At 47.1% G+C, this 24,095-nt stretch overlaps 1 protein-coding gene across 1 annotated transcript in view; it reads left to right on the top strand.

The window, feature by feature from the left end:
* WDR70 (WD repeat domain 70) overlaps window positions 1-24,095 on the top strand; it is a 369,233-nt gene that overhangs the window by 261,539 nt on the left and 83,599 nt on the right. The window lies entirely within an intron of this gene.

The following is a 24,095-nucleotide window of genomic DNA, read 5'->3' on the forward strand; positions in this document are numbered from 1 at the left end:
CTGTTCCAATAGGGCACTAGCATTAGTCTGTTTTTCCTTTTAAATGTCTATTTATTTATTAACAGTTTCTTATATAGCGCAGCATATTCCGTTGCGCTTTACAATTGTAAACATTAATAGAACAAAACTGGGTAATAACAGACAGATATATAGGTAGGAAGGCCCTGCTCGCAAGCTTACAATCTATAGATGTTAATTACAATACGTGAAAACAGAGAAATGATAATAGAAATGAGATAGACAACACCTTTTTGTGGCTGTGCAGGTGATGCCACACTTGTCGTGCGGTGCTGTACGGATAGACCTTTGTGAACTGCAATCCATCTCAATGCACTTAGCTTGATTATAATATTTTTGTAAATACTCTACTTCAGTGTATAGTAACTTATAAAGCCAAGTGAATACATAGAATGATAAAAAATTATGCTGAATAGTTAAAAAAGGGGTTGGGGGCATTCATTTATAGGGACAGTAATTATTTCCATTTGCAAAACTTTAAAACCTGGGACTATAACTGGAAATAAAGGACTGTTCACAATTACACCAGGTATATATTCTGCAAACATTCATCATGTCGATATTTGTACGTTAAGGTCTATAGAGAACTTGAATCTATAAAATGAATTAAGTAACGTGTGCTTACACCAATGTTCTCGCCGCCCCCAATCATGCTGTGGTTTACGGGCACTGCGACCGTCATTGCAGACACAGATCAGCACAGGCGATGATCGGCAAACCATCAGAGTTCTATGTAAACCATAGGGATTGCATACTAACCTGAACCACATCAAGAGATGGACATTGGATTCAGATTGCCTGGCGCCTTAGTCACAGCATTAGTGAATTTTCAAGAGTACTGGCCCACCTCACACACTGGCAGCCTTCTCTGTGTGTGCAGGTGCCCGGTATAATTAACAAGGGAAAATACTTTGGAGCAAAGGACACGCTTAGCGAGCCACTCCATAGAAATGCCCATAAATGTGTACGGGATATTGAAGAGCATTACAGCAGCGGTCAGTGATTTCCTTGTCAACTAAAATAGAATTTTGTATTTCCTTGCAAATTTCCAAATTAATCAAAATATTCCTGTTTTTGTTGGCAGCTTTTATTTGTTTTTAAAGGAAAGACTAGCCAAATGTCGGGCAGAGATTCATTTTTTTAAAAACCATTTATAGATTATTTCAATATTTTCTCAAGAGCTAGAGTTTGTCTCATCATCCATCTACAACAGTTATACAAGAGCTGGCACCTGCGTTCCGCAATTCACATCCGTAGCAAGGGTCTCTGGAGATATATATTGCCTATGGGCAGCATGGTTGGTGTAATGGTTAGCATTACTGCCTCACAGCACTGAGATCTTGGGTTCAGTTTTCACCAAGACCCTAACTGCGTGGAGTTTGTATTTTCTCCCTGTGCTTGCATGGGTTTCTTCCGAGTTCTCCGGTTTCTCCCCACAATCCGAAAAATATACTTTTATGTTAATTGTCTCCTACAAAAAAAAATTAAACGTAGTGTGTGTGAGCATGTGGTAAGAAATATAGATTGTAAGCTTCGCTGGAGCAGGGACTGAGGTGAATGGCCAAATATCCTCTCTAAAACACTATATAAAGAACTGCTAATAAACATATGATAATACATATTGTGTACGGCACAGTCCGCTTTGCAACCAATAGGTGAACACTTTGTTCTGGAGAAGTGCTCATTTCTTATGGAGGGGTATATTTTTTTGGACCTATGTAGTGTTGGGGGGGGCAATTCATTATGGGGTATATTTACGAAACGGTGGTTTTGAAATAAAAATGTAACAAGGTACTAATATTAAGTGCAAGGTCACTAGTCGAATGATCGACAATAATAAAGGTCGACACTTCATGAATGCTGACAATATAATAAAAGTGTGTAGGTAAAGATTGGATGGTGCCAATAACAGATTGCACCCCCTCAATACAAAACAAACTACGTAAATAATGAGATAGAATAGATGTAACACAGACACACTAGTAAATAAGTAAATGTCTATAAGTAGAAACTGCCCTCCCTTTAAATATCAGGGTGTCAGCTGAACAGTATAATAGGTAAGGGATACGTGCTATAAGTTAATATATAGATGGGTGTACCATTCAGCGACTGTCTAATTTCTAATAAGTAAGCACACAGTGTAATATCAACTGATAAATACTTAGATTTCATTCAGTACATAAAGTGCAAGTGAATAAATAGATAATGATGAAATGAATAAAAGTGATCAAATACACAATGAGGTGGTGAATAAATATAAAATTAAAGTTTATACAATATAAGATTAAGACAATGATGTGCATTAAAACAAAAAGGGGGCTAATGGTAGATCAAAACCAGTACGGTATAACAATGGGGGTATAGGTAATGAATACAGTGGGGACAATGCAAAGGCAAGTAAATGAAGAACAGGAGTTCATAGGATCACAATTCATGGAGTTATTAGCAAGGGTTGGCTCAGTTAAATGAGATTCTTAAATAAATGAATAAATAAATAATTTAGCAGTAAAAAGACAATTCTTACCTGAGTCCAAATAGCAGCACAAAGTTCATGAGGCAAGAGGGATCACTGCCCAACGCGTTTCGTCTGTGAGACTTCTGCAAGGGACCCCTTGAAGAAGTCTCACAGATGAAACGCACCTATGTGGGGCACCTATGTAAAATCTTTTACATATGTGATAGTACAGTTTAATAATGCGACAATTTCTATAAAGAAAATATTAAACCTACAGAAAAATTATTTTCCAGCTTTCTCTTGACTCTTTCAGCTGTGTCACCCGTGTGTGCACCCAGTATTTCACATTTGCCCTTAATAAAGGTTTCCTCTATATAGTCAGCAAAGGAAAAGGTCTGTATTACATACTACCTTGTACACTGCATATGACCTAATAAAATACCCTGTATTCACTTCTCGCATAAAATATAACTTTGTGCTATATGAAACTGTTCAGCATTGGCTGCTGAGACTCCATGCGGCTTCCTACTAAGCTCCTCCCCTGCTCGCTAGGCAGGAAATCTGGGTGCAGGAGCAAGCAGACCTGCAACAAGCCTGTATATAGCACATGGACGTGTTGCTTTTCTCCTAAGCCAGTGGTTCTCAAATCCATTCCTCAAGTACCCCCAAAAGGTCATGTTTCCTGGATTTCTTTAATCACGCACAGGTGAGCTAATCAGTTTTGCTAGGTCGTAATTATTGTACTGGTTTCCTTATTGGGCCCCTACATCAGCAATCAACTGGGACAATTCTGCATTTTCCAGATGAATTTGTAAAAAAAAAAGTTGCCAATGTATGGGGTTTACCGATTCTGACCAAAAAGTGTTTGGAAACTGTGAATAAGGGCCCTCATTCAGAGCCGCTCGCTATTTGCGGTCGTTCGTTTTCTAAAAAGGGGTGGCTATTCAAATGAACCGTTCGCACTTTGCGGTCTGTTCACGCCTCTAAGTCTGAACGAGCGAGCAAAACATGCGAACGTAAATTTGAAAAATACGCCCCCTGGCCGCTCGCACCATACGTCATGTCCGCTATTTATTAGATTAATCGAGTACATCGACCAGCGTATGAACTGCTCGCTATTCTTGTGGTTGTTTTTTCAACCACTATTTTGCGAGCAGTTCTGAGTTAAAAAAACCAAGTGACGTGGTCAATGACGCTGCTGGATTAATTATGCACTCCCTTAAAACGCCCGTTTTGACCTTTAATCACGCCTGCGATCGGATTTCCACTCCCCGTTTTCAAGCACCTTCCCCTGTTACCACCCACATACGCCTCTTTCTGTCACTCAAATTAGCAGGCATTCGCTATTTTGCGAGCACATGAATTTCGACCGCACTGACTGGTTCGCGCATGCGTATAACGATCCGTACGCATGCGCAGTTGGGCAAACATCGCTCGGAGCGAACGAGCTGCCGTTTACGAGTGGCTCTGAATCAGGCCCAAGGTTTTCTAACATGTTCGATTTCACTGACCAATTGGGCTGTAGATTGCCAGTGCATGGTAACAATGGTACCGAGGACATATCTACTGCGCAAATATCTGGGAGAATGACCACCGCGTCATTTGTGCTGCTACTGTAGCGCTGACGCAGGTCTCCAGAGAGGTAAGTACAATATTAAACATGGGAGCAGGCTGTGCAGTGTGTGCATGGCCTGTACTTTCTTTTATTAGCAAGACGACTGTCCTTGATTAGATATATATTCATACACTATGTATTTATTAATAGTTTTGTATGTTTTGTCGACAATCAAAATGTCGACAGTCATTATATGACATTACAATATCGACCGGTACTGTGGACACCCAATTTTAAGTTTAAACCTTAAAAGTTATATTATTGACATTTTATGTGGTGACATATTGACTGCTCCGTAGTTTTTGCAGGTGTCGACATTGACATTCGACATTATGGTGCTGAACTTTTGACTGCTGACTTGTGTTTGCCTTTATTAACAGTTACAGAATGCATATCTATTAGGTAGCGCTGACCCTTCGCCATGTCACATGATCAGTATAACGTTATTACATTAGTGTCTCCAGGCAGCATTCCTGCAAGAGCATTTTTTGTTGTCATTATAGGACAGTATTACTATTGCTTTCTCTTATTGCTTACATACCTATATATTGGGGAAAGTTTTATAAATGAAAAGAACAATTCTTGCCGCTAAAGTATCATCTAGGATTGGAAGGTTTCAGAAGTCAGAAACAAATAAGTTCGTCAGTTTTGCTAATATTTAAGCACTTAATTGGGTAAAAAAAAAATTTAAAAAAATTATTGTTTTTTTTTATTTAGAATCCAGTTATGTAAATAATAGCTATTTAAACCTGATTCAGTATAATTATTCTTATTTTTTTTAACAAATATGCAGATTTGGCAATAAAATTATACTAAAGCAAAGTTATGTATCCATTATTTACATAATTTGATTATTTAAAAAAAAAAAAAAAACATTTTGGGCACATTATTTTTTTTACAGTGTTTACAGTGCTGGATGGGGTGCGTTGCTGGCAGCGGATTCTGCCGCTGCTCTGAACTCTGTAAAGTCAGGCTGCAGGAAGACTATCTTCATGCAGCCGCAGCTGGATCGCCCTTTGTTGTGCTCAGGGAGGGAGGAGGGGAATGCGGGGAATTCGACGGGAGCTGAGGGTCTGGCACTGCCTTCTGAGCCCGGCGGCTGCTGGAAGATCACCTTTCAGCTGCCAACGGTGGGCGTTTGTTACACGGTGGCATCAAATATGACTGTATCGGGTAAAGCCCGGATTGGCATGGTCACATTTGATGCGAACACTCCAGGCAAGGATGGCACTGTTGGCATCATCAAAGTTCATGGTCAATTAACTCATCAACACTTAATTTTTTTACTTATTAGCACTAGTTTTAGCACAACTGTCCACAAAATACCTAGTAGGACATGTGTAATTTGAGAAGATCCCAAGATCATAATTGGCTCATCCCGAAATGTAGTCACATTAATAAATGTGCATTGATTTGTTTTTGTTGCAATTAATTTATGCATGTGTATACGTAGGTTGCTTTTGGTCCATATATTATGGAGGCTTCACTGAGAAGGTCACGGGGGCAGGCTTGTAATGTTACACACATCTCCATCCCCGCCTAAGGACTCACATCTGGAATTCCATTCATTCCTACCAGCGGCCTGACTCATGGACATGAATGGCTGTGATATTAGATTAGAACTTTCCCATCTGACTCACAGCCCTCAGGAAAACCACTTTTCAGAACAAAACCGATTATCACAGGTATTAGGCAGATATGCGATCCTTGAAGTTATCACGTTTTCTTTGAAATCATGTAAAATATTTGCTACTTATTGTTTTTAATGAAGCCTGAGGACTGGAATTAGTCATACTGTGCTGATTCTTTTTGTGGATAGTAGCATACTGTAGCTTAATGACTAACCTACGTCTCCAATGAATTGCCATGACATTGTGCTCAGTTTCTATAGTTAGGATCTCATACTCCTCTAGATGCATAAAAGTTTGGCCTCAATATATGGTTACTTTCTAGATCAGTATTAATATAAACAGTGACTCATTCCTTTTAATTTACAATTTCTATTCAGTGTTTACATGGTTCCCTATTAGATCCACAGTCACTTACCTTTTATCCATAATATATGTTTGGTGTATTATGTTGACATTGATTGTGTTGACATTCATCTTGTTGATGCTGATGAAATTTTAACATAATTGTAATGTAAACAAAACATTCTTGGTGGTCCAGAGGTAACTTACCTGGTTCAGCGGGTCCGGCGGCTACAGCTGGTCCAACAGTCCACTGACGGTGACTCCCTGCTGTTCCTGCGACGGTTCCAGCAGTATCACTTAACCCTAACCCTCCCCCTAGGCCCTAAACCTTACCTAGTGCCTAACCTCCCTTCCTGCAGTCTAACGCTCCCCCTAGGTAGTTCCTAACCCTCCACTGCCAAATCCCTCCCCTCTCATAGCCTAACCCTCCCCCTAGTGCCTAACCCTAACACTCCCCTCCAGTAGCCTAACCCTCCCCTCCTGCATCCTAACTATCACCTCCAGGAACCTAACTCTCCCCCTAGATAGTGCCTAACTCTAACCCTCCACTGCCAAATCCTAACCCTCCCCTCCCGTAGCCTAACCCTACCCCTAGATAGTGCCAAATCCTAACCCTCCCTCTAGTGCCTAACCCTCCACTGTGAAATCCTAACCCTCCCCTCCTGTAGCCAAACCCTAACCCTCCCCCTAGTGCCTAACCCTTCCCTGCCATAGCCTAACCCTACCCCTAGATAGTGTCAAATCCTGACCCTCCCCTCCCGTAGCCTAACCCTCCCCCTAGTGCCTAACCCTTCACTGCCAAATCCTAACCCTCCCCTCCCGTAGCCTAACCCTCCCCCTAGTAGCTAACCATAACCCTCCACTGCCAAATCCTAACCATCCCCTCCTGTAGCCTAACCCTCACTCTAGATAGTGCCTAACCCTCCACTGTCAAATCCTTACCCTCTCCCTAGTGCTCTAACCCTTCCCTCCCGTAGCCTAACCCTCCCCTCATGTATCACCTCCAGCAGCCTAACCCTAATTCTCCCCTCCCACAGCCTAGCTCTCCGCCCCATGAGCCTAACCCTAACACTCCGGTCCATGCAGAATGTGGACATTTCACATGTCGAAATTGTGAACATGTTAACATGTTTCATGCCGACATTTCAACATTGTCAACGTCATAACTGTTGACATTGTGGTGTCGAAATTATGGTTGTCGATATTGTAAATATTGACATAATGACTGCACCCCCATAATATTTCCCTTATGCAAAATCATGTTGTTGGTCTCTCTGAGAAGGACTGATTTAACTTATTCATGGATTTAACAGCTGCCAAACCTTCAAGGATTATTTTATTATCACAAATGTGCTATAGCCCTGTGCCTACCTGGGCCTACCTCCATCACCCCTTCCCCTTAACCCCCTCCCAAGTTTTCTGCAGAACCTAAAATCACTCTTTTCCCTCCCTTCCCTGTTTCCCTGCTTTCATACTTGATTGATCCAGACCATTGAAAACTGATATCTGATTGGTTACTCTGACATAAAGTTTTGCTGTCACACAATTAAAGCAGTGCAATTAAAATTAGGTCTTTACGACACAATCTCTCCTCAAATCGTGCGCATTGCTCCAGAGAAAGAGACACTCCTGAAGTATATACCCAACTGTAGATTTACTAAGTATTATACTAGAATCTACAATGTGAGCAATGTATATTTTACTTATCATTGATGGGCACTGTGTGAACTAGTCATAAAAATGTCATTCTGCTATGCACATTTCTGGAAAATAGCCTACCTAGTACTCAGTAAACACATCTTAAGAAAACACTTCTCTGTTTTTAAGTCTTCCAGATCTTTTTTGTTTAGCAATTGAGAATTATTTTAATTCTTTAACAACATCTGTTATCATAAACTGCACATGCAAAGGCCTCTCTGGATGCAGAGAGCGCAGATTTTTAGCCAAGATTTATGACAATAACTGTGAAAACTGTAGTTCCTTCTATTTGATGGCAGACATCTGTAGTAAGTGTGCCCTGCCAGCAGAGGAATCAGCCCTGTGCTTTATGTGAACTAACCTGTTGAAGCGAAAAAAAAATATGATGTTTTGCAAAATATACCATAATGTAAAAGTAGGCTATCAGGGGCCCCTCCGCTGCTGTGCAACTACAATTCCCAGGAAGCCTTACAAGCTAGATTTCCTGTAAATAAGGCTGCCGTCATACAGATTTGCAAGTTGCTAACATTTGCAGCTAACTTTAACCATTGTGTTTCCCACTCTATTACTGGTTACATAGAGCTGCTATATTTCTTGTGGGACAGGGATCTGCAATTTATAGAAATTGTAATGGAGAGGAACGCAGTGATGAGTTGCTAGATTTCTTACTGTGCAAAACGCTGTCATTCTTTTATCTGTGTGACATCACTCTTAATGGAGGGATCTTTCTGAATCTATGACGAGACATGGTTGTCAGGACATTGAGGGATAAGTGTTTAGTCTATGGAAATCCCTTCTGGTCCAAACTGTAATTAACATTGCTTGTAATGTGTTAACCATGTATGTATTTAATTTAAGTCCATTGTATAATTCTTAAATGTTGCCAGGTGGAGTTGCTGATATTCTTTAGTCATGCTTTTCTGTGTGTACAGTTAGTTGAGTAACAAGCATCCTGGCCAGTGAGCTTACATGCAGGCAGCAGACATCCCAGTGAGTCACACCCTACTTTAGCAGACATGCTGAAGCCAGGTACAGCAGGGTTCCTACAGGTGATCTATAGGCCGTAGCAGGTCCACAGACAGTGGAGTCTTATATATCAGACCTCCACCAATCTGTGCACTCCGTTATCCTATACATTTAGTGTTAGCTCTAGGTACGGCGGCAGGCAGGGCGCTGGACCTAGAGCACTTCTGCGCGGAGCCAAAAAGGGGGCGTGGCCACTGAAAAGGGGCGTGTCTTTGACAAGTATCCTTTTCGTCACTCTTGGGGGCGTGCCCGGCACTTACGGACATGCCGGGCAGTCCCAAAGCACCGTGGTCACTATGAATGCGCCCGGCATCCATTCACCGGCAGTGACCGCTGCTCTGCCGCTTTTCCCCACCCACGGGACACTGTGGCCCGTGGGTGGAGGACAGAACCCGCAGGCTGTCTCAGCTGGGCGCCGCACTGGTGGGCAGGGTGCTTTCTGCCCTTCAGAAATAGGACCGGGAGCGCGCCCCGCTGAAGCAGCCTAGCGGGAACGCTATACATTGGACCTCCACCAGTCTGCCCACTCCTGTATCCTATACATTGAACATTTACTATTCTGGAAGAAAGGTAATAAAACTTTACATTTGGTGGTGTTCCTCTTTAACACTCTCTATACTGTATATACAGATGTGTCCACATACATCTTACCTCCGTGCGCTACAAGTCGCGTTAAACATAACGTGTGAGCGCTGTGCGACTCTGTAGCGCCGAACAGAACATAGGCATACCGCATATCATTTTATTCAGCAGAAACTGCTTGTGCGTCCTAGTCTTATCACTTTGCGAATAAGACCCATTTGAAGGTATAAAGTCGCGCGAAAAAGACACCCGGCGCTACAAAGTCACGCCTTGGCATGGCATGACTAGAAGGGCTGTTTAACGCACAAGGAAGTAAGATGTATGTGGACACATCTGTACACACACACATTGTTACAGCATATTGTAATGTACTGCAGGTAGAGTAGACCTCGGTGAGTGACTATGTCTAGAAAGGACAGTGACGTTATGTTTCTCTGTGTTTTCGGCCTGCAGGCTGTGGTGTCTAATTGGTTTTGTGAAGCTAATGTGATGTGACTGGGTGGTCGCAGGTGTACACAGAGTTCATTCACTCTCTCTCATTTATTCCTTATTCAACACACTTCGTGACACAGGCAGAGTAATTGCATTTCCCACACTCTGAGCCACTAGAAGTTGTCAGTGTTCATCTCGTTTTAATAATGTCTTTAACCCCTGAGCGGATCGAGAACTGCTGTTTGGTTATTATTTAGAGCAAATTGCAACCTGTTTATCCCAAATAATGATATTCGTGTAAGAATATTCATGTTCTTAATTAGGTTTTTCAATAACATTCAGCAGCTCCTGCCCTCTTGGATGCGGGGGGACTGCCATTGCCCATGCTAGTCCAATCAGAGAGGAGGATAGTGGATACTGTCCTGGTCCAGCGCAATGGATCTGGCAGGTACCGGCGAATGCGCACAAGCATCGTTGATACTGCGCGTGAGCAATACACCAGCTTTGAGGGAAGCATTGGCAGTCCGGGTGGAGAAAACCGCTCGCCCAGGGATTGCCTGTCCTGTGTGTGATTGGCAGGTAGTGCTCCCAATGGGAAGTCACTGCCAGTAACAGAGTGTAGTCAGTGCAGTCACAGAATGCAACTGGCTCACTGAGGTGGCAGATTTAATTGAGGGGCGCTTCAGCCTTGCGGCTCCTAGGTAAAATCCGCTACTGGTTACATTACAGATCATTTCACCATGTATTTGTACAGAATGTTCAACCCAGAACTGGACAAATACCAGGAGCACTGCAGCCTCTGTACTTCGTTATTGACTTTATGCTCCTAACGTTTTTGGGGTACATTTTATAGTTGTGGCATTCTTTTGCCTCTATAAAAGCTCTGTCTAGCTTGCATCTGCATCATTGATTAGCCTATTTGCAACTAAAGCTGGGTACACACTTGTACAATCACACTTTTGATGCGGTTTTTACATTCGATTTCACTTGCGTTTGGAAGTCCCAATGAAAGTGCCCATTCATGCATACACAACTATACAAATCTAACTTGACATACCCGAAACTCATCTGTCTAAAGTATCGGAAAAAAATATTGTAACACCGTACACCAGAGGTTCCCATAGTGGGGTGCTGTGGCCCCCTAGGATGCTGCCAGGGCAATTGCAGAGGCGTGCCTTGGGTTTGGAGGTGCAGGACCAAATTTAATTATTTATGGTCAATGTGATGAGCCAATCATAAATTTGTGGACAAAGAAAAGTGCAGCCCTGGCCACCCCCACACTCAATAAGAACTGTTGGCCTAGGGGTCCCAAAGAATAAATGCTGATACTCTACGGCGCCGTGATTCAAGAACGTTTGGGAACCACCGCCGTACGCATTGTACAGATTTCTGGCTACGCTGATGCCAGATGTAAACACAGTTGACATAATGAGCTGGAAAAGGGAGTGATTAACATGACATAAACCTTCCTGGAAGAGAAGTGGAAGCACCGCCATTTTTTACAGTAGTGCTGAGTGTAGAATATGTTCTCTTAACTCCACCATCATGAGTTTTAGCCGAAAAGAAGCTGGTGCTTGTTGTATTGTTGCTATGGTGACAGTGATGTTTACATGTGGTGTATTGCTGGCATGGCACCATAGGGATGACATATACCACTGTATGTGTGTAGAAACATAAAGCTATGTAAGTGCTGTTTTTTATTTTCTTGCTGCAAAAATAATAATAATTATTATTTTGTTTCAGAAAAACTATACATAACTTGCAAAATTATTTGTTTTTGAGTGACAATAGGTGATAAAAGCCTATCCGTATTCATGAAACGCAGGCTACAAAGAGGTGTGCGGAATCATGGTGGTGTACAGGGTATATGCAGTTATATATACTTCATCAAAGCCTTCCAGCTGTCATCCTAACTTGCTGCTACTGTACATGCTCCTTCCTCCCTGTCTACCCCATCTGTGTCACCCCTGTTTGTCTGTCCCTCCCGTTTAGAATGTAAGTTCTTACGAGCAGGGCCCTCTACCCTCTTGTGCTTCTCCCTAATTTACTTTCATCTACTTCTTACTCCCCACTAGGGCACCTAACACTTGGCTGCTTATGCTCTGCTGCTTATTTGGGTGTTATGGTCGCCAATGTAGCAATGTATATTATTCATGTCCTTGTCCTGCATTGTATTTGTATTGTGCTGTAAGTCACTTATTTGGTTATGTACTGTGTAAAGCGCTGCGGAACACTTGTGGCACCATATAAATCAACGATAATAATAATAAGGCTGCAATATATCATCTGCAGCCCCTAGAAGTCGGACTGACAAAAAGTGAGGGTGAGGCTTCCTATTAGAAATGCTCTCTGTTATTCGCTGTCCAGACTAGCAGTCCCAGGGGCAGAAAACACTTCCCCCTGGGACGTCCTGTCTGGCTTTTGATTAGCAGGTAGCACTTCCAATAGGAAGCCTCTGCTCCTGGCAGGAAAGACACCTAGGGGTATATTTACTGTGAGAGTTTTTTGAAGTGGAGATGTTGCCCATAGCAACCAATCAGATTCTACTTAGCATGTATCTAGCACAGGCCTGCCTACCCTCCCGATTTGGTCGGGAGCCTCCCGAATATTGGGTGCCGCTCTCGACCCCCCGGAAAGGCAGTCAAGCCTCCCGGCTGCCGCCTGCACCCCTGCCTACAACTAGAAATCCCCTTGCAGCTGGTGGCCCAATGACGCGATTTGCGCTAAATCTCGTCATCATGGCTCCGCCCCCCGCTTCACAATGCCTTTATTTTTGGCAATGTGAAGAGGGGGCGGGGCAATGATGATGCAATCGCGCTGTCACGCCCTGGCACCGCCCCCATGCAGAGTCAGTGCCACGCCCCCCGCTGTGTGCAGGCATTCAGCTCCCTCCTAGCATCTCATAGAAGATAATTGCTGGAATCTGCATGTCGACATACAGAATATGTCGACATTATGGTGTCAACATTCTGAATGTCGACATCCTGATTGGATGTGTCTGGCAGCATAGGAAAGGTTATACTGGTGATTTAATGGTTGGGAGGGCTGGTTAAAAGGAGATTGCAGTACTCCGCGCTGGGTGTTATGCGAGTTTAGATTAGTTGTTTAGTGGAATCCTGTGCATTTATCAACTTACAAACCAATTTTAGTTGTCATTTTTGCAAATGGCCCAAATTACTGATAATCTACATGGTTTTGTTTAGTGAGCTACAGTAAATGTACTGAGAGTTTATATTAATGAGTTTGCTTTCCCAAATGGTCTATTTCACAAATGACATATATATTACATAACCCAGAGCGCTCGCGAGCGGGTCGATGGTGGGGCACTGCGCACGCAAGCCCCGTAGTGAGTAAGAAATTCAGTCCGGGGCTCGCTACAAACGGGGCGGCTGTCGATGTTGATCGACAGCTCGCCCCGTTTTGTAGGCGGGGAGGGTGGCTGGTCAAACGGAGGCGTTCCTAAAGGAACGCCTGCCGTTTGTGGGCAGCCCTACTGACATCACTCGTGATGTCAGTAGTGAGCTTCCGGCTCTATTAGAGCAGGAAGCTCACTGGGGCTTGCGGGAACGAGACCCTCTCGTCGCAAGCCCGATGGTCGCGACGACCTGGAGGCCGGACAAAAAAAATGCCGCCCTGATTCAGAGCGAGCGCTCACAAAGAGCGTCCGGCTCTGAATCAGGGCCCCAGTGTTTTACTCTATGTGCAGATGCATCCATTTACATTAGACATTGTTACGACGCACCATTAATGATTCCCCTTACACTTGTCACTGCAGTCTGGTGTTTTTCAAACACAATCTTAAACGCAATTCATCCATATTTTAAACCACAGTATTCTTGGAAAAGACCGTTAAAAAACATGTTGTTAATGTCTAAGGAGCAGAAAGACCTATATTCGGGAAAGCCACCGCATACTTACAGTTATCGGCCTTTGTGAAAAAACGTCCACAAACTGAGTCAGCGTCAGATGGCGAGTCGCTGATAAATAACGCTGATATTGCGCAGTCTGTTGATTCTCACTCTCACTTCTGCTCCTGGTGAAGTTTTTGTTCTGGTGTCAGAAAACAGTTGATGTATTAGAGTGTGTGTTTTCTTTGTCACAATTAATCTTAACCCCCCCCCTTCCCCCCTCCCAACACACAAACCTTCCCAAGTACATTCGTTTTTTTTGGGGGGGAGGGGGTTTTGTTCCAGTCCCGTGTGTATGAGTGATTGACAGTAGTTTGGTACTCGCTTACATATTGTGTCAGTTTAAAAAAAAAAAAACACAACCACAATAAAAATATGACTGAATCGTAGATTTTGATTTTGTTGAAAATGAAATTATCCAGAATCAGATCGGGAGAGGATTCTGGCAATGGTCCCAAACTTAGTTTCTGTTCGTTTGTAATTTATAATACATAATATTTTAGCATTTTGACTCTTGTAGGTTAAACATAAATCACTAAAAAAAACTACTTATGAGTAGAGTTGAATTACGCTAAGAGAAATGATTAAAGAAATTTAAATAGCTTTTATCTGCACACACCAGTTTTGTAGACGTAAAGGCCAGTGCGTTTTGGCTGGAAATCTGTACATCGTGACTGGGCTTCTAATCAGTGTGTCTGGGAATCTGTGCATTGTAGCTGGGGGCCTGTTTGCTGCAGCTGGGGTTCTGCGTAGCTTGGGGGCTGGTGCTCTGTGACAGGGAGACTGGCCACTGAGGCTGTGCTGCGGTTGGGTGTCTGCCTGTGCTTTGTGACGGGGGCATGGTCACTGAGGCTGGGGTTTAATACAGTGTGATGCCTGGGCATCAGAGCATTGTGACTGGGGGCATGGTCACTGAGGCTGGGGTTAATACAGTGTGATGCCTGGGCATCAGAGCATTGGGACCAGGATCATGGTCACTGAGACTGGGGTTAATACAGTGTGGTGCCTGGGAATCAGTGCACTGGGATCGGGGTCATGGTCTCTGAGGATCGGGTTTAATACAGTGTGGTGCCTGGGAATCAGTGCATTGGGACTGGGGGCATGGTCACTGAGACTGGGGTTTAATACAGTGTGGTGCCTGGGAATCAGTGCATTGGGACTGGGGGCATGGTCACTGAGACTGGGGTTAATACAGTGTGGTGCCTGGGAATCAGTGCACTGGGATCGGGGTCATGGTCTCTGAGGATCGGGTTTAATACAGTGTGGTGCCTGGGAATCAGTGCATTGGGACTGGGGGCATGGTCACTGAGACTGGGGTTTAATACAGTGTGGTGCCTGGGAATCAGTGTATTGGGACTGGGGGCATGGTCACTGAGGCTGGGGTTAATACAGTGTGATGCCTGGGCATCAGAGCATTGGGACCAGGATCATGGTCACTGAGACTGGGGTTAATACAGTGTGGTGCCTGGGAATCAGTGCACTGGGATCGGGGTCATGGTCTCTGAGGATCGGGTTTAATACAGTGTGGTGTCTGGGAATCAGTGCATTGGGACTGGGGGCATGGTCACTGAGACTGGGGTTTAATACAGTGTGGTGCCTGGGAGTCAGTGCATTGGGACTGGGGGCATGGTCACTGAGACTGGGGTTAATACAGTGTGGTGCCTGGGAATCAGTGCACTGGGATCGGGGTCATGGTCTCTGAGGATCGGGTTTAATACAGTGTGGTGCCTGGGAATCAGTGCATTGGGACTGGGGGCATGGTCACTGAGACTGGGGTTTAATACAGTGTGGTGCCTGGGCATCAGAGCATTGTGACTGGGGGCATGGTCACTGAGGCTGGGGTTTAATACAGTGTGATGCCTGGGCATCAGAGCATTGTGACTGGGGGCATGGTCACTGAGGCTGGGGTTAATACAGTGTGATGCCTGGGCATCAGAGCATTGGGAGCAGGATCATGGTCACTGAGACTGGGGTTAATACAGTGTGGTGCCTGGGAATCAGTGCACTGGGATCGGGGTCATGGTCTCTGAGGATCGGGTTTAATACAGTGTGGTGCCTGGGAATCAGTGCATTGGGACTGGGGGCATGGTCACTGAGACTGGGGTTTAATACAGTGTGGTGCCTGGGAGTCAGTGCATTGGGACTGGGGGCATGGTCACTGAGACTGGGGTTAATACAGTGTGGTGCCTGGGAATCAGTGCACTGGGATCGGGGTCATGGTCTCTGAGGATCGGGTTTAATACAGTGTGGTGCCTGGGAATCAGTGCATTGGGACTGGGGGCATGGTCACTGAGACTGGGGTTTAATACAGTGTGGTGCCTGGGCATCAGAGCATTGTGACTGGGGGCATGGTCACTGAGGCTGGGGTTTAATACAGTGTGATGCCTGGGCATCAGAGCATTGTGACTGGGGGCATGGTCACTGAGGCTGGGGTTAATACAGTGTGATGCCTGGGCATCAGAGCATTGGGACCAGGATCATGGTCACTGAGACTGGGGTTAATACAGTGTGGTGCCTGGGAATCAGTGCACTGGGATCGGGGTCATGGTCTCTGAGGATCGGGTTTAATACAGTGTGGTGCCTGGGAATCAGTGCATTGGGACTGGGGGCATGGTCACTGAGACTGGGGTTTAATACAGTGTGGTGCCTGGGAGTCAGTGCATTGGGACTGGGGGCATGGTCACTGAGACTGGGGTTAATACAGTGTGGTGCCTGGGAATCAGTGCACTGGGATCGGGGTCATGGTCTCTGAGGATCGGGTTTAATACAGTGTGGTGCCTGGGAATCAGTGCACTGGGATCGGGGTCATGGTCTCTGAGGATCGGGTTTAATACAGTGTGGTGCCTGGGAATCAGTGCATTGGGACTGGGGGCATGGTCACTGAGACTGGGGTTTAATACAGTGTGGTGCCTGGGCATCAGAGCATTGTGACTGGGGGCATGGTCACTGAGGCTGGGGTTTAATACAGTGTGATGCCTGGGCATCAGAGCATTGTGACTGGGGGCATGGTCACTGAGGCTGGGGTTAATACAGTGTGATGCCTGGGCATCAGAGCATTGGGACCAGGATCATGGTCACTGAGACTGGGGTTAATACAGTGTGGTGCCTGGGAATCAGTGCACTGGGATCGGGGTCATGGTCTCTGAGGATCGGGTTTAATACAGTGTGGTGCCTGGGAATCAGTGCATTGGGACTGGGGGCATGGTCACTGAGACTGGGGTTTAATACAGTGTGGTGCCTGGGAGTCAGTGCATTGGGACTGGGGGCATGGTCACTGAGACTGGGGTTAATACAGTGTGGTGCCTGGGAATCAGTGCACTGGGATCGGGGTCATGGTCTCTGAGGATTGGGTTTAATACAGTGTGGTGCCTGGGAATCAGTGCATTGGGACTGGGGGCATGGTCACTGAGACTGGGGTTTAATACAGTGTGGTTCCTGGGCATCAGAGCATTGTGACTGGGGGCATGGTCACTGAGGCTGGGGTTTAATACAGTGTGATGCCTGGGCATCAGAGCATTGGGACCAGGATCATGGTCACTGAGACTGGGGTTAATACAGTGTGGTGCCTGGGAATCAGTGCACTGGGATCGGGGTCATGGTCTCTGAGGATCGGGTTTAATACAGTGTGGTGCCTGGGAATCAGTGCATTGGGACTGGGGGCATGGTCACTGAGACTGGGGTTTAATACAGTGTGGTGCCTGGGAGTCAGTGCATTGGGACTGGGGGCATGGTCACTGAGACTGGGGTTAATACAGTGTGGTGCCTGGGAATCAGTGCACTGGGATCGGGGTCATGGTCTCTGAGGATCGGGTTTAATACAGTGTGGTGCCTGGGAATCAGTGTATTGGGACTGGGGGCATGGTCACTGAGACTGGGGTTTAATACAGTGTGGTGCCTGGGAATCAGAGCATTGTGACTGGGGGCATGGTCACTGAGGCTGGGGTTTAATACAGTGTGATGCCTGGGCATCAGAGCATTGTGACTGGGGGCATGGTCACTGAGGCTGGGGTTAATACAGTGTGATGCCTGGGCATCAGAGCATTGGGACCAGGATCATGGTCACTGAGACTGGGGTTAATACAGTGTGGTGCCTGGGAATCAGTGCACTGGGATCGGGGTCATGGTCTCTGAGGATCGGGTTTAATACAGTGTGGTGCCTGGGAATCAGTGCATTGGGACTGGGGGCATGGTCACTGAGACTGGGGTTTAATACAGTGTGGTGCCTGGGAATCAGTGCATTGGGACTGGGGGCATGGTCACTGAGACTGTGGTTAATACAGTGTGGTGCCTGGGAATCAGTGCACTGGGATCGGGGTCATGGTCTCTGAGGATCGGGTTTAATACAGTGTGGTGCCTGGGAATCAGTGCATTGGGACTGGGGGCATGGTCACTGAGACTGGGGTTTAATACAGTGTGGTGCCTGGGAATCAGTGCATTGGGACTGGGGGCATGGTCACTGAGGCTGGGGTTAATACAGTGTGGTGCCTGGGAATCAGTGCACTGGGATCGGGGTCATGGTCTCTGAGGATCGGGTTTAATACAGTGTGGTGCCTGGGAATCAGTGCATTGGGACTGGGGGCATGGTCACTGAGACTGGGGTTTAATACAGTGTGGTGCCTGGGAATCAGTGCATTGGGACTGGGGGCATGGTCACTGAGGCTGGGGTTAATACAGTGTGATGCCTGGGCATCAGAGCATTGGGACCAGGATCATGGTCACTGAGACTGGGGTTAATACAGTGTGGTGCCTGGGAATCAGTGCACTGGGATCGGGGTCATGGTCTCTGAGGATCGGGTTTAATACAGTGTGGTGTCTGGGAATCAGTGCATTGGGACTGGGGGCATGGTCACTGAGACTGGGGTTTAATACAGTGTGGTGCCTGGGAGTCAGTGCATTGGGACTGGGGGCATGGTCACTGAGACTGGGGTTAATACAGTGTGGTGCCTGGGAATCAGTGCACTGGGATCGGGGTCATGGTCTCTGAGGATCGGGTTTAATACAGTGTGGTGCCTGGGAATCAGTGCATTGGGACTGGGGGCATGGTCACTGAGACTGGGGTTTAATACAGTGTGGTGCCTGGGCATCAGAGCATTGTGACTGGGGGCATGGTCACTGAGGCTGGGGTTTAATACAGTGTGATGCCTGGGCATCAGAGCATTGTGACTGGGGGCATGGTCACTGAGGCTGGGGTTAATACAGTGTGATGCCTGGGCATCAGAGCATTGGGACCAGGATCATGGTCACTGAGACTGGGGTTAATACAGTGTGGTGCCTGGGAATCAGTGCACTGGGATCGGGGTCATGGTCTCTGAGGATCGGGTTTAATACAGTGTGGTGCCTGGGAATCAGTGCATTGGGACTGGGGGCATGGTCACTGAGACTGGGGTTTAATACAGTGTGGTGCCTGGGAGTCAGTGCATTGGGACTGGGGGCATGGTCACTGAGACTGGGGTTAATACAGTGTGGTGCCTGGGAATCAGTGCACTGGGATCGGGGTCATGGTCTCTGAGGATCGGGTTTAATACAGTGTGGTGCCTGGGAATCAGTGCATTGGGACTGGGGGCATGGTCACTGAGACTGGGGTTTAATACAGTGTGGTGCCTGGGCATCAGAGCATTGTGACTGGGGGCATGGTCACTGAGGCTGGGGTTTAATACAGTGTGATGCCTGGGCATCAGAGCATTGTGACTGGGGGCATGGTCACTGAGGCTGGGGTTAATACAGTGTGATGCCTGGGCATCAGAGCATTGGGACCAGGATCATGGTCACTGAGACTGGGGTTAATACAGTGTGGTGCCTGGGAATCAGTGCACTGGGATCGGGGTCATGGTCTCTGAGGATCGGGTTTAATACAGTGTGGTGCCTGGGAATCAGTGCATTGGGACTGGGGGCATGGTCCCTGAGACTGGGGTTTAATACAGTGTGGTGCCTGGGAATCAGTGCATTGGGACTGGGGGCATGGTCACTGAGACTGGGGTTAATACAGTGTGGTGCCTGGGAATCAGTGCACTGGGATCGGGGTCATGGTCTCTGAGGATCGGGTTTAATACAGTGTGGTGCCTGGGAATCAGTGCATTGGGACTGGGGGCATGGTCACTGAGACTGGGGTTTAATACAGTGTGGTGCCTGGGCATCAGAGCATTGTGACTGGGGGCATGGTCACTGAGGCTGGGGTTTAATACAGTGTGATGCCTGGGCATCAGAGCATTGTGACTGGGGGCATGGTCACTGAGGCTGGGGTTAATACAGTGTGATGCCTGGGCATCAGAGCATTGGGACCAGGATCATGGTCACTGAGACTGGGGTTAATACAGTGTGGTGCCTGGGAATCAGTGCACTGGGATCGGGGTCATGGTCTCTGAGGATCGGGTTTAATACAGTGTGGTGCCTGGGAATCAGTGCATTGGGACTGGGGGCATGGTCACTGAGACTGGGGTTTAATACAGTGTGGTGCCTGGGAATCAGTGCATTGGGACTGGGGGCATGGTCACTGAGACTGGCATTAATACAGTGTGGTGCCTGGGAATCAGTGCACTGGGATCGGGGTCATGGTCTCTGAGGATCGGGTTTAATACAGTGTGGTGCCTGGGAATCAGTGCATTGGGACTGGGGGCATGGTCACTGAGACTGGGGTTTAATACAGTGTGGTGCCTGGGAATCAGTGCATTGGGACTGGGGGCATGGTCACTGAGGCTGGGGTTAATACAGTGTGATGCCTGGGCATCAGAGCATTGGGACCAGTATCATGGTCACTGAGACTGGGGTTAATACAGTGTGGTGCCTGGGAATCAGTGCACTGGGATCGGGGTCATGGTCTCTGAGGATCGGGTTTAATACAGTGTGGTGCCTGGGAATCAGTGCATTGGGACTGGGGGCATGGTCACTGAGACTGGGGTTTAATACAGTGTGGTGCCTGGGAGTCAGTGCATTGGGACTGGGGGCATGGTCACTGAGACTGGGGTTAATACAGTGTGGTGCCTGGGAATCAGTGCACTGGGATCGGGGTCATGGTCTCTGAGGATCGGGTTTAATACAGTGTGGTGCCTGGGAATCAGTGCATTGGGACTGGGGGCATGGTCACTGAGACTGGGGTTTAATACAGTGTGGTGCCTGGGAATCAGTGTATTGGGACTGGGGGCATGGTCACTGAGGCTGGGGTTTAATGCAGTGTGGTGCCTGGGAACCAGTGCATTGGGACTGGGGGCATGGTCACTGAGGATGGGGTTTAGTACAGTGTGGTGCCTGGGAATCAGTGCATTGGGACCGGGGGCATGGTCACTGAGACTGGGGTTTAATACAGTGTGGTGCCTGGGAATCAGTGTATTGGGACTGGGGGCATGGTCACTGAGACTGGAGTTTAATACAGTGTGGTGCCTGGGAATCAGTGTATTGGGACTGGGGGCATGGTCACTGAGGCTGGGGTTTAATACAGTGTGGTGCCTGGGAATCAGTGCATTGGGACCGGGGGCATGGTCACTGAGACTGGGGTTTAATACAGTGTGGTACCTGGGAATCAGTGTATTGGGACTGGGGGCATGGTCACTGAGACTGGAGTTTAATACAGTGTGGTGCCTGGGAATCAGTGCATTGGGACCGGGGGCATGGTCACTGAGACTGGGGTTTAATACAGTGTGGTGCCTGGGAATCAGTGTATTGGGACTGGGGGCATGGTCACTGAGACTGGAGTTTAATACAGTGTGGTGCCTGGGAATCAGTGCATTGGGACTGGGGGCATGGTCACTGAGGCTGGGGTTTAATACAGAGTGGTGCCTGGGAATCAGTGCATTGGGACTGGGGGCATGGTCACTGAGGATATGGTTTAGTACAGTGTGGTGCCTGGGAATCAGAGCATTGGGACTGGGGGCATGGTCACTGAGGCTGGGGTTTAATAAAGTTTGGTGCTGGGAATCAGAGCATTGGGACTGGGGGCATGGTCACTGAGGATGGAGTTTAGTACAGTGTGGTGCCTGGGAATCAGAGCATTGGGACTGGGGGCATGGTCACTGAGGATGGGGTTTAATACAGTGTGGTGCTGGGAATCAGAGCATTGGGACCGGGGGCATGGTCACTGAGGCTGGGGTTTAATGCAGTGTGGTCCCTGGGAATCAGTGCATTGTGACTGGGGGCATGGTCACTGAGGCTGGGGTTTAGTACAGTGTGATGCCTGGGCATCAGAGCATTGGGACCGGGGGCATGGTCACTGAGGCTGGGGTTTAATGCAGTGTGGTGCCTGAGAATCAGTGCATTGTGACTGGGGGCATGGTCACTGAGGATGGAGTTTAGTACAGTGTGGTGCCTGGGAATCAGTGCATTGTGACTGGGGGCATGGTCACTGAGACTGGGGTTAATACAGTGTGATGCCTGGGCATCAGAGCATTGGGACGAGGATCATGGTCACTGAGACTGGGGTTAATACAGTGTGGTGCCTGGGAATCAGTGCATTGTGACTGGGGGCATGGTCACTGAGGCTGGGGTTTAATACAGTGTGATGCCTGGGCATCAGAGCATTGGGGCGAGGATCATGGTCACTGAGACTGGGGTTAATACAGTGTGGTGCCTGGGAATCAGTGCACTGGGATCGGGGTCATGGTTTCTGAGGATCGGGTTTAATACAGTGTGGCGCCTGGGAATCAGTGCATTGGGACTGGGGGCATGGTCACTGAGGCTGGGGTTTAATACAGTGTGATGCCTGGGCATCAGAGCATTGTGACTGGGGGCATGGTCACTGAGGCTGGAGTTTAATGCAGTGTGGTGCCTGGGAATCAGTGCATTGTGACTGGGGGCATGGTCACTGAGGCTGGGGTTTAATACAGTGTGATGCCTGGGCATCAGAGCATTGGGACGAGGATCATGGTCACTGAGACTGGGGTTAATACAGTGTGGTGCCTGGGAATCAGTGCACTGGGATCGGGGTCATGGTCTCTGAGGATCGGGTTTAATACAGTGTGGTGCCTGGGAATCAGTGCATTGGGACCGGGGGCATGGTCACTGAGACTGGGGTTTAATACAGTGTGGTGCCTGGGAATCAGTGTATTGGGACTGGGGGCATGGTCACTGAGACTGGGGTTTAATACAGTGTGGTGCCTGGGAATCAGTGTATTGGGACTGGGGGCATGTTCACTGAGGATATGGTTTAGTACAGTGTGGTGCCTGGGAATCAGTGCATTGGGACTGGGGGCATGATCACTGAGGCTTGGGTTTAATACAGTTTGGTGCTGGGAAAGAGCATTGGGACTGGGGGCATGGTCACTGAGACTGGGGTTTAATACAGTGTGGTGCCTGGGAATCAGTGTATTGGGACTGGGGGCATGGTCACTGAGACTGGGGTTTAATACAGTGTGGTGCCTGGGAATCAGTGTATTGGGACTGGGGGCATTGTCACTGAGACTGGGGTTTAATACAGTGTGGTGCCTGGGAATCAGTGCATTGGGACTGGGGGCATGGTCACTGAGGATATGGTTTAGTACAGTGTGGTGCCTGGGAATCAGAGCATTGGGACTGGGGGCATGGTCACTGAGGCTGGGGTTTAATACAGTTTGGTGCTGGGAATCAGAGCATTGGGACTGGGGGCATGGTCACTGAGGATGGAGTTTAGTACAGTGTGGTGCCTGGGAATCAGAGCATTGGGACTGGGGGCATGGTCACTGAGGATGGGGTTTAATACAGTGTGGTGCTGGGAATCAGAGCATTGGGACCGGGGGCATGGTCACTGAAGATGGGGTTTAGTACAGTGTGTCTTGCAGAATAAACAAACAAAACAGTAAATGAAATGATAAAATAACATATATACATAATTACAGTTGTAGGCATAGTTATAGCATATACCAGTTGGCTGAGATAGTGAACCTAAGAGGAGGGATGGCGTTACTTGCTAGTGCGTACATTCTAAAAGAAAAGGGAAAGGAGTGGGGGTATTGGGGAGATAGAGCATTGACATGAACCCCTATAATGTTAGGCACTTACCCGATGAGGTTACCTTGATGTTGGTGGGTAAGCTCATTACATGTATTGTAACTGTAATGGTTGTATAGTGCACCTGCTCTCGTTTTGTCTATGTTGTAGTACTAAAGCTGCATACACACACAACGATTTTGTTACCAACGATTTTATGAACGATTTTCTATCAGATTATATGTCAGATTTTTTAAAGTGTAATGGACGATTTTTTTGAACTACAAACGATGTTTGCATATTCCCTTAATGAAAATTGTTCAGTTGGTCAGTCTGACTCTACTACTTTCTACAAACTACAAACGTGAACGCGCGTGAACAATAATCGTTCATCGTTTAACTCAGAAAGTGAACGATAAACTATATCGTTATCGATTATCGTTCAAAAAATCGTTGTGTGTGTATGCACCTTACGTCTCAGCTAGGTAGCCATTACA

Source organism: Taudactylus pleione, unplaced genomic scaffold, assembly GCF_031769625.1.
Source record: "Taudactylus pleione unplaced genomic scaffold, aTauple2 ptg000639l, whole genome shotgun sequence".
Taxonomy (NCBI): Eukaryota; Metazoa; Chordata; class Amphibia; order Anura; family Myobatrachidae; genus Taudactylus; species Taudactylus pleione.